This window comes from Chiloscyllium plagiosum, chromosome 16 (genome assembly GCF_004010195.1).
Source record: "Chiloscyllium plagiosum isolate BGI_BamShark_2017 chromosome 16, ASM401019v2, whole genome shotgun sequence".
Taxonomy (NCBI): domain Eukaryota; kingdom Metazoa; phylum Chordata; class Chondrichthyes; order Orectolobiformes; family Hemiscylliidae; genus Chiloscyllium; species Chiloscyllium plagiosum.
Window position 1 is genome coordinate 44,865,812 of NC_057725.1, and position 8,230 is coordinate 44,874,041.

At 37.8% G+C, this 8,230-nt stretch overlaps 1 long non-coding RNA gene across 1 annotated transcript; it reads left to right on the forward strand.

Annotated features, from left to right (window-relative positions):
* The first annotated feature begins 5,884 nt into the window (after nucleotides 1–5,884).
* LOC122557848 lies at nucleotides 5,885–7,825 on the forward strand. Its single transcript, XR_006313955.1, has 3 exons — nucleotides 5,885–6,069; nucleotides 6,681–6,761; nucleotides 7,691–7,825. It is a non-coding gene; the product is annotated as an uncharacterized LOC122557848 (long non-coding RNA).
* The last annotated feature ends 405 nt before the right edge of the window (nucleotides 7,826–8,230 follow it).

An 8,230-nucleotide genomic window follows, 5' to 3' on the forward strand; every position in this document is an offset into this window, starting at 1 on the left:
TTTGAGAATTGATAGAGTTTGCATTGTTATCTATGAAACTATTTCAGGCTTCAGCTATATTCTTTACCTTCATAATCTCCAGCATGTGTCTAGTTTAAACTGTAAGCTAATCAAATCTTAATGTCAACCAATTCAAATAAATTGTGATAACTTAGCACAGGACCACATTCAATTCATTACAATAAACAGAATGTTCAGTATATCATTGGGTCCCCAAGTCTGCAAGTGAAGATTGTTGGAAGATTGTCGATTAAGAGAACTCAAAAGTCTATTTTTACAGTACTTTTTTACTTATATGGTGCATGCAAAAACCTCGGATGCTGCCTGAATTGCTGTGCTCTTCCAGCACCACTGATCCAGAATCTGGTTTCCAGCATCTGCAGTCATTGTTTTTACCATGCAAAAACCTGTCAGTGTTGAAATTGAATGCATAACAGTACAGGCAAAGTGTTCCAGCAGTGACAGATTTCACATTCATAAACACAATTCCAAAACACAAAAAGGATGCCAAATCCAGTTTATATCTAAAAGAAACACACAAGTCAGAAAAGAGTGTAGTGTTGTGGCCAAGTTAGACAAAAGCAGGTAAAACTGATTGTGAGATTTGGTGAGTAATGACCATCGGATTTTAAGAGCATTGTACAGCCTGGACAGATCCCAACCTAATAAGCACAAACAGATTCTTCCCTCTAAATGTTGCATCATTCAATAAAATGGAGCTCCCTGAATTTTCATCATGTATATATTGTACTGCCCAAAAAGACAGCATTTGTCGCAACTTAGCTGATAAACCTGAGGATTTATATTTCATGATTTGTGCTTTGAAAGGAAAAATGACTTTCTGAATATCAAGTCTTGAAGCATCAGGGTTATACCAAAGGGCAAAAAATGTGGATTGTGTGGAGGAAAATTCATTACCAATGAACAGCAATATTGCATCCATTTTCAGGTAGATGACAACTTTAGGAATATCTGAGAGAAGTCTTCTATCCTAAAGCCACTGAGGGTACTCAAGTCTTCTTCAGTAAATGGTTAAACTGCTGACAAAAAAGCTCGAATAACAGTAAGAAACTGACATTTTCCTCCAAATTCAATAGGTTTGGGAATAATCAGGGAGCCTGAAGGCAATGCACGATTGATCTCATTGCCATCTATGTCACTGTCATTCAGTAGCCACAAAGTGTCTTTTTTCCCCAACGCTGAGGCATGGCTGCACTGGGTACAGATGATGGACTTCTTCAGATGTCAACATACAAAGATCTAGCTCTCCGACACACATAGAGGCATCAGCAGACACACTGGCCCAGGCTAAAGGATAAGACTACAGTCTGAATCAAGACATAACAATAAGTAGCAAGTAGGGTGTAAAGTAAATTGGAGAAGGGGCAGATAGTCCTGACCTTCAAAGCCAATTGCTTAAAATAAAAATGCTCATGATGTCAGGCGTAACATATTTGCATGGATATAAAACTGGCTAGCTGATAGGAAACAGAGCACAAGTATAAATAGATCATTTTCTGGTTGACAAGATGTAATGAATGTTGTGCCACAGGAATCCGTGCTGGAGACTGAACATTTGACAAGTGATATAACTGACTTGGATGATGGGATCAAAGATATGGTTGGTAATTGGTGACAATTGAAAGATAAGTGAGAAAGTAAGTTGTGAAGACAACATAAAGAGGTTACTAAGGGATATGGAAACATTAATTGAGTGGATAAGGATTTGGCAAATGAAGTGTAACGTGAGAAAATCTGAAAATGTATATTTTGACAAGAAGAATATGAAGACGCTTTTTATCTAAAAGGTGAGAGATTGCAGAGCTCAGAGATGAAGAAGGATCTGAGTGTCCTAATGCATGAATCACAAAGGGCTTTAGTCTGCAGCACTTCATTAGGAACCAATTAAATGAAGAAGTAGGGAGGCTATACATCAGTTCTGCTGTACATTGGTGAGGAAACATCTGGAAAAGTGTGTGGACTTTTGTTTTCCTTAAGGAAATTTGTATAAGCATCAGAAGTAGTTCAGATGAAAAATTTAACAGGCTAATACTTCAAATAGTTGATTTGTCTTAAAAGGAAAAGTTGGAGAGGCTAGGTTTGTATCAACTAGATCTTAGAACAGTAAGAAACATAAAATTCTGAGAGGTCTTGACAGGGTGGCTGTATAGAAGATGTTTTCTCTTGTGCAAGAATCTGTGCAGATGTTTCCTCTTGTTTGAAAATAAGGGATCATTCATTAAAACAGAACTGATAATTTCTTTCCTCACAAAGAGCCGTGAATCAATGGAACTCTCTCTCAAAAGGTGGTAAAAGTACAGTTTCTGAATATTTTTAAGAATGGAGCACGATTCTCGATAAACAAAAGGGTGAAAGAGGGCAGGAAGGAATGTGGAGTAGAGGTTACTGTCAGATAAGCAAGAACTCTTTAATGAGGGCCTGAGAGCTCTACTCCTGCTCCAAATGTTGTCAATTTTCAAGCAACCAACCTCATCAAATGTTTGAAACAGTGGCATCTCATATGGACTGTGAGACTACTGTGACGTATTAGTCTGGACGTTAACAGGTGCAGGTTACATAGATGTGGATGGAGTTGTGGATGAAACAGCAAACCTTTCCTCATATTGTAAGTTTTGCTCTTGTAACGTCCCCATGCATAGATCAGACTTTGTTTCTGATCAGGTAGGGCGCAATCTGAAGCAGGTCACAGATCAAACCAACAACATGAGAACTGCCGGTGAGTTTGGGGGGAGGAGTGAGTTGGCTGTTTCTCACTATCACTCCTGAACTCAGAAGCCTTTGTATGGGGATGGGGGTTGGGGTGGGGTGGTGGAGTTTGGGAAACTGGGAAATGAACACTTGGTCAATCTGATTGGTCCATACACAGTGCTCAAAAGCCACTTAGTACTTCTTTGACATGGTTCTTGCCTCCCCTTTAGCTGCCAGATTCCTAAATGTCTGGATAACCTGGCTAGCCACTGTAAACCCCAACAGGAAGGTTAAATCAGATGCCTCCTGCCTCATTAAATTGTTTATCATGGGAACCAACGTTCTGCAGGTTGGCTAACCATCTGTCATTTTGTCCAAAATAGGCAAGTCAGAGGCGAATTGTGGTTGGGGTTCAGATTTTTAAAATGTTCAAGCTTTAGTCTCTCTTTTTGTGTGCATGCTAACATACTCCTGCAACCCTTCCAGCTTTCCTGGATTCCAAAGAGATTTAGTCAAACACAAAGCAGGGTAAACTCCAAGAATCAACAGTAAATTGGTTGAATAATAGAAATTCACAAATTCGCTTGTGTCACAGCAGGATGAGGTCAGCTGGGAGGAAAGTATTGACCAAAAACCTCCAGCAGCTCCTGTTTCTTATTTATGTAAATGATCTAATTGTAGAAACTCACTGGTAACATTTATAGATAATAGCACAGTGATATGGGCAGTGGAAGAAACAAGGTTCAATAAAGCAAGTTAGATAAAATTTAAGATTAAATTTAAACAAGTGGGAATATAAATGGCAATGTACCACAATTTAACCACTTCTTATTTTGATGTCAGTCATAAACTTTGAACTAAGGTTCCAAAAACCCTGATCTACATCAGCTTTTGAAAATGTGGAGTATTAAAGCCTGAGAGACATCACTCATTACATTTTCCACCTAAAATCCTTCATGTTCACAAATATGTTTGATTTCCTATCACTCCGTTATATTCCATTTTATAAATTTGAAGCAAATATCGTAATTGATTAATTTTATGTAGAATCCAAAATCTACATCTATAATTATATTATTAGCTACAATTTTTAACTATCTGAAAAATGTATATACATTGATTTGGCATTGGAGTAGTCCCTCTCCCGTAGCCACAGGGGGATACGTCCCAAGACCTACCGTGGATAGTTGCAAACCCATACATTTAAATGGGAAACATACCTAACCAGCAGCCTCCTGGTCCCTGGCTCCAGAAGGTTCCCTTTTATATGTTCGGGCTGCAGTAAACCACGGGTAACTGAAACCGTGAAAACTGGACCCGTGGATACAGGGATCGCTCTGTATTTTCTTTTAATTAGCACGTGATAACAGGGGAGCCAATGATCTCATGGTATTAGTGCTTGACTGTTAATCCAAGTAATATTTTAGAAACTTGGGTTTGGATCTTGCCACAGCAGATGATGGAACTTGAATTTAATATTTTGAAAATCTGGAATTAAAAGTCTAATGATGGTCATGAAACTGTTGCTGATTGTCAGAAAAACCCACCAGGTTCACTAAAGTCCATTAGGGAAAAAAACTGCCATTCTTACCTGATCTGGCCTACATATGACTCCAGACCAACAGCAGTGGTTGTCTCTTAATGCCCCCTGGGCAATTGGGGATGAGAGATAAGAGCTGGCCTGGCCAGGAATGTCCTCATCCCATGTAAGAATAAAAGAAAACTCTCACCAATTTATCTCCATCTCCCAAAGTTTTTCACAGTCAAAATACAAATGAATAATTCTCGAATTTTCCCTATATTACTATGCGTATTAGTCTACAGTTATTCTAATTCTCTAATGACTTTTTTAATACACTATATTTACTTTACTCCAGATTTCTTGTACCATCCCCTTTCCTATGAAGCCTCAATTAAGCCTGCCAATGGCTAGGATATGTTTGACTTTTCTAAGAATGCAAGCAGAGTCCATCTTAAGCTAGGTGCTCATCCAAGTGTCCAGCTAAGTAGTAATGCTATTTTCCTACACAATGACTGTGCTGGAACATTTACTTTTAGTCTACGTGTATACTCTCCTTTTTCCTTATGAATACTGAACTTTGGGCAGTAATTTAGAAATTGTTTTGCATTCCTTGATGTGAACATGAAAAAAAGACATCATTTGAACTTTAGCCATCCATTTCTGATCTTCAGATTCCAACCTTTCTATCTTAAACACAATGTTATTCTTTATTTTAATTGATTTAACTACGGATCATAGTTCCTCGATGTTTATCCTTCGAAGGTTCAAACATGCCACCTTCCATATTCTTCTGGCTTATTTCATCATTGTTTTGAAAATAAAATGCATCTCAATGTTTCATTCCTTTCATTCTTCCCTCAGATCTCAAAATTGTGAAATTCTCAATTTCTTTCATCTTGCATGTGATGCAGGTTCTGCATGATGTTTTCGAATAACTATCTCATTTTATTTTCCTAACTTTCGCAGCCTACAATTTCCACTCATAATGGTGACCTGCAAAGTGGTCCTTGCACTTCACCTACACTTTACAATTTAAAAAGAAACACAAAGCAGGCCTTTGAGGTGGTTGAAGGTGCTGCACTGAAGTGAAAGTGACATTGCAGTTATTGCTTCCTCAGCAATGCTGAAGACGTACTGCTGACTTCATTGCACAAGGCTTCATCTGCGAGAAGAACACATTCATGGAAATCAGAAGAAGACATTGTCAGTTTGTGCTTAATGGAAATGGACAGTATTGAGCTCAGTTGCTGACAAGGCTTACACATGGACAATGCATGAGTTACTGAAAAGAAAGTAACATCTGTGGAATCATATCTCAAAAAATAAGACTATGTCTACAGGAAAGGATGGAGAAAACCTCAGCAGAAAGAAATAAAGATAACTGACTGAACAGAAAGCCCAGTCTTGCTAGAGTAATTTAGGGGCTGTCAAAGATTTTCAGTCTCTATATATGCAAGGATGCTTGAACTCAGATGCTCCGGGGAGTGTAAGTTGGTCAGCAGGTCAGAGAGTGATATGAACAGACAGTGAACAGGTGGAAGAGCACAGTCGGGATAGGGAGCACTCTGCAGACATCTGCCGTCACTGTCAATCAGCATACATTTCTCTCCTAAACACACAGCAGAGACATGGCCATGACTCGGACAATTCAGAGGGTCAAAAATTCCCAGGGGTATCTCACAGTTTCTTCAAGGTTATTAATACTACCAAATGAATCTGCTTTTTTAAAAATAATTCTTTGAATTTGAGCTATGAATATTAGAGGTGCCAAAAGCAGGAACTAACATAATCTGCAAAATATACTCATTTAACTATTGCACTGCTAGCACTCCAGTGAGGTGAGTTTGCTGAAAGCTTCTACTTACTATTGTTTTCAAGTATTATCAGATATTGTGTACGTCAGAGTTTGTCTATGGGTGTGCTTTCTTTAGCTGTATTATCTGTATTATCAAATTGCTTTAGCGATGGAAGGGAGGTGGACAGCAGGTAAGGACTCACAATATCCAGCTGTTAAAAATTAGAACCAAAGTTTTAAACTTCCTTACTCCATTCAACTGAACACATTTGGATTGACAGTCATCAATTCTGGCATTAAAAACATTTTCCATTTTGGGGCAATTTTTTGTCTATTTCATTACAGAGGGCTCAGAACATAATCTGACTTTACTGAAGTCAAGCAAACTATGAAATACCAAACTGAAATCTTAAGAATGCATTTTAAGTGCTTACCATTACAAATGCTGGTTATGTCATAATTTAACCCCAAATAAATAAAGTATAATAAACTGCTGGCAGAATAGCTATGCAATTTATTACACTAACAGTCCCAATGTTTCACATTGCATCTATATATGGGTATGAACAAAGGAGAAGAAAACCACCACAAAGAAGGAAATGAGATTAGTCACAACTCTGATAATGAGGTCCCAAAACTCATTGTTTCATGCAGGATGGAGGCAGGGGAAACTGTGTTGCAGATTACCAATGGAAGCCAGAAACCCTTTTACTGGACATGAAAACATGTCAGAGAGTGAGTCAGCTTGCAGCACGTCTGCATGTCTTTAGAGCTGTTTAGAATGGACAGAAAATCATGGCTAGTGCATTCCTATGGTGCACAAGTATGATTTTTAAAAATTAAAATGGCATTCCAAACTGATTTTTGTGTGGATTCAAGCTAGAGTATTCCAGAAAATAAGGACTTCTGATTCCAAATTTACCTATTTAATTTAGGGATCTTGCAGATATTTGCTTTTAACTGATTTGTTAATGATAATGTTGAGACTCAAAATATCACTCATGCATTGTTTACATCCAGAAGTTACATTCTCAACTGTATTCTCATAAATTCTCAACTTTTGCCAATGACTAATGAATTGCAAGCTTGTTTTAGGTTTTGTACTTTTTTAGCTCCAGTGCAGACTTAGACTTACAGCAATATTGTTGATTTTTCATGCAGATAAGAGAAAGACCAGATCTGAACAGATAAATACAAAAAGGTACATGCCTAACTGGATGAATTATTCAGCAAAAGATTGTACAGCAAAAGCAGAAAATTCTGAAAATATTTAGCAGAACCTTCACCATCTGAAAAATAAACTGCATTATATTGTTTTATGGAACATTCTTAAAACTTTGAAACCATCAATTGCATCCCCATAACGTTCTGTTTCAATTGCTTGCTGACTGTTACATGTCCACAGAATATTCAGTTCAGCTTCAACTTTGGGTCTTTTCTCTCCCTTTCCTGGGATTTACTAACTGTGTAGAACACTTGTTTACAGAAAAGGGCTGGCACTGAGAAACAGGCAGTTTTGATGACAACTTACTGATTGAGCAAAGAGATCTGTAACAATAAAAGAGGGAAAAGGTACTTGGATGAAGTGTTTGTTTTGATAGACTGTGTTCTAATCCTATGTGTTTCCAATTGCAAACGTATGTCCCTGCTTTATTTTGATTCAGGAAAACCAGAGACTCGTGGCTTCAGCTGTTGCTTGTGGTGCCCCAGCTCATGCTCACTTATGCAGACAAGGGTATTCCCAGTATTCGTGGCAGATGTAGGTGTCTCTCAATGGGATACTAAGACAGCTGGTATTTAATAAATAAGCATAAAGTATCTGTCCACTTCTATTTCATTTCTACACATACATCTTTCATATTTTCAAATCATACGTTATCACAACTTCTGCTAACTTCAAAAGGGATGTTCTTCATCTTATTGTTAAAGGCTTTTTGAACAGAAGTAGACAAGACCCTACTGCAAGTTAGCAAAAGGCAACCAAACAGAAACTGCAAATAGTTTACTTTACTCCAGTCCCCACAGAAAAAGATTTAGATAGTAACATTTGCAGAGAAGCCAAGAACATTTTCTTTGTTATTTGGCAGACAATTTGGCATATTTTATGCCAATGCTTTACCCAAGCCTGAGCAGTTGAGACAAAATGCAGAAACAGAGAGAGATAAAAAGCACAGAAGGAGAAACTGAAGGAAGAAAACTACTGT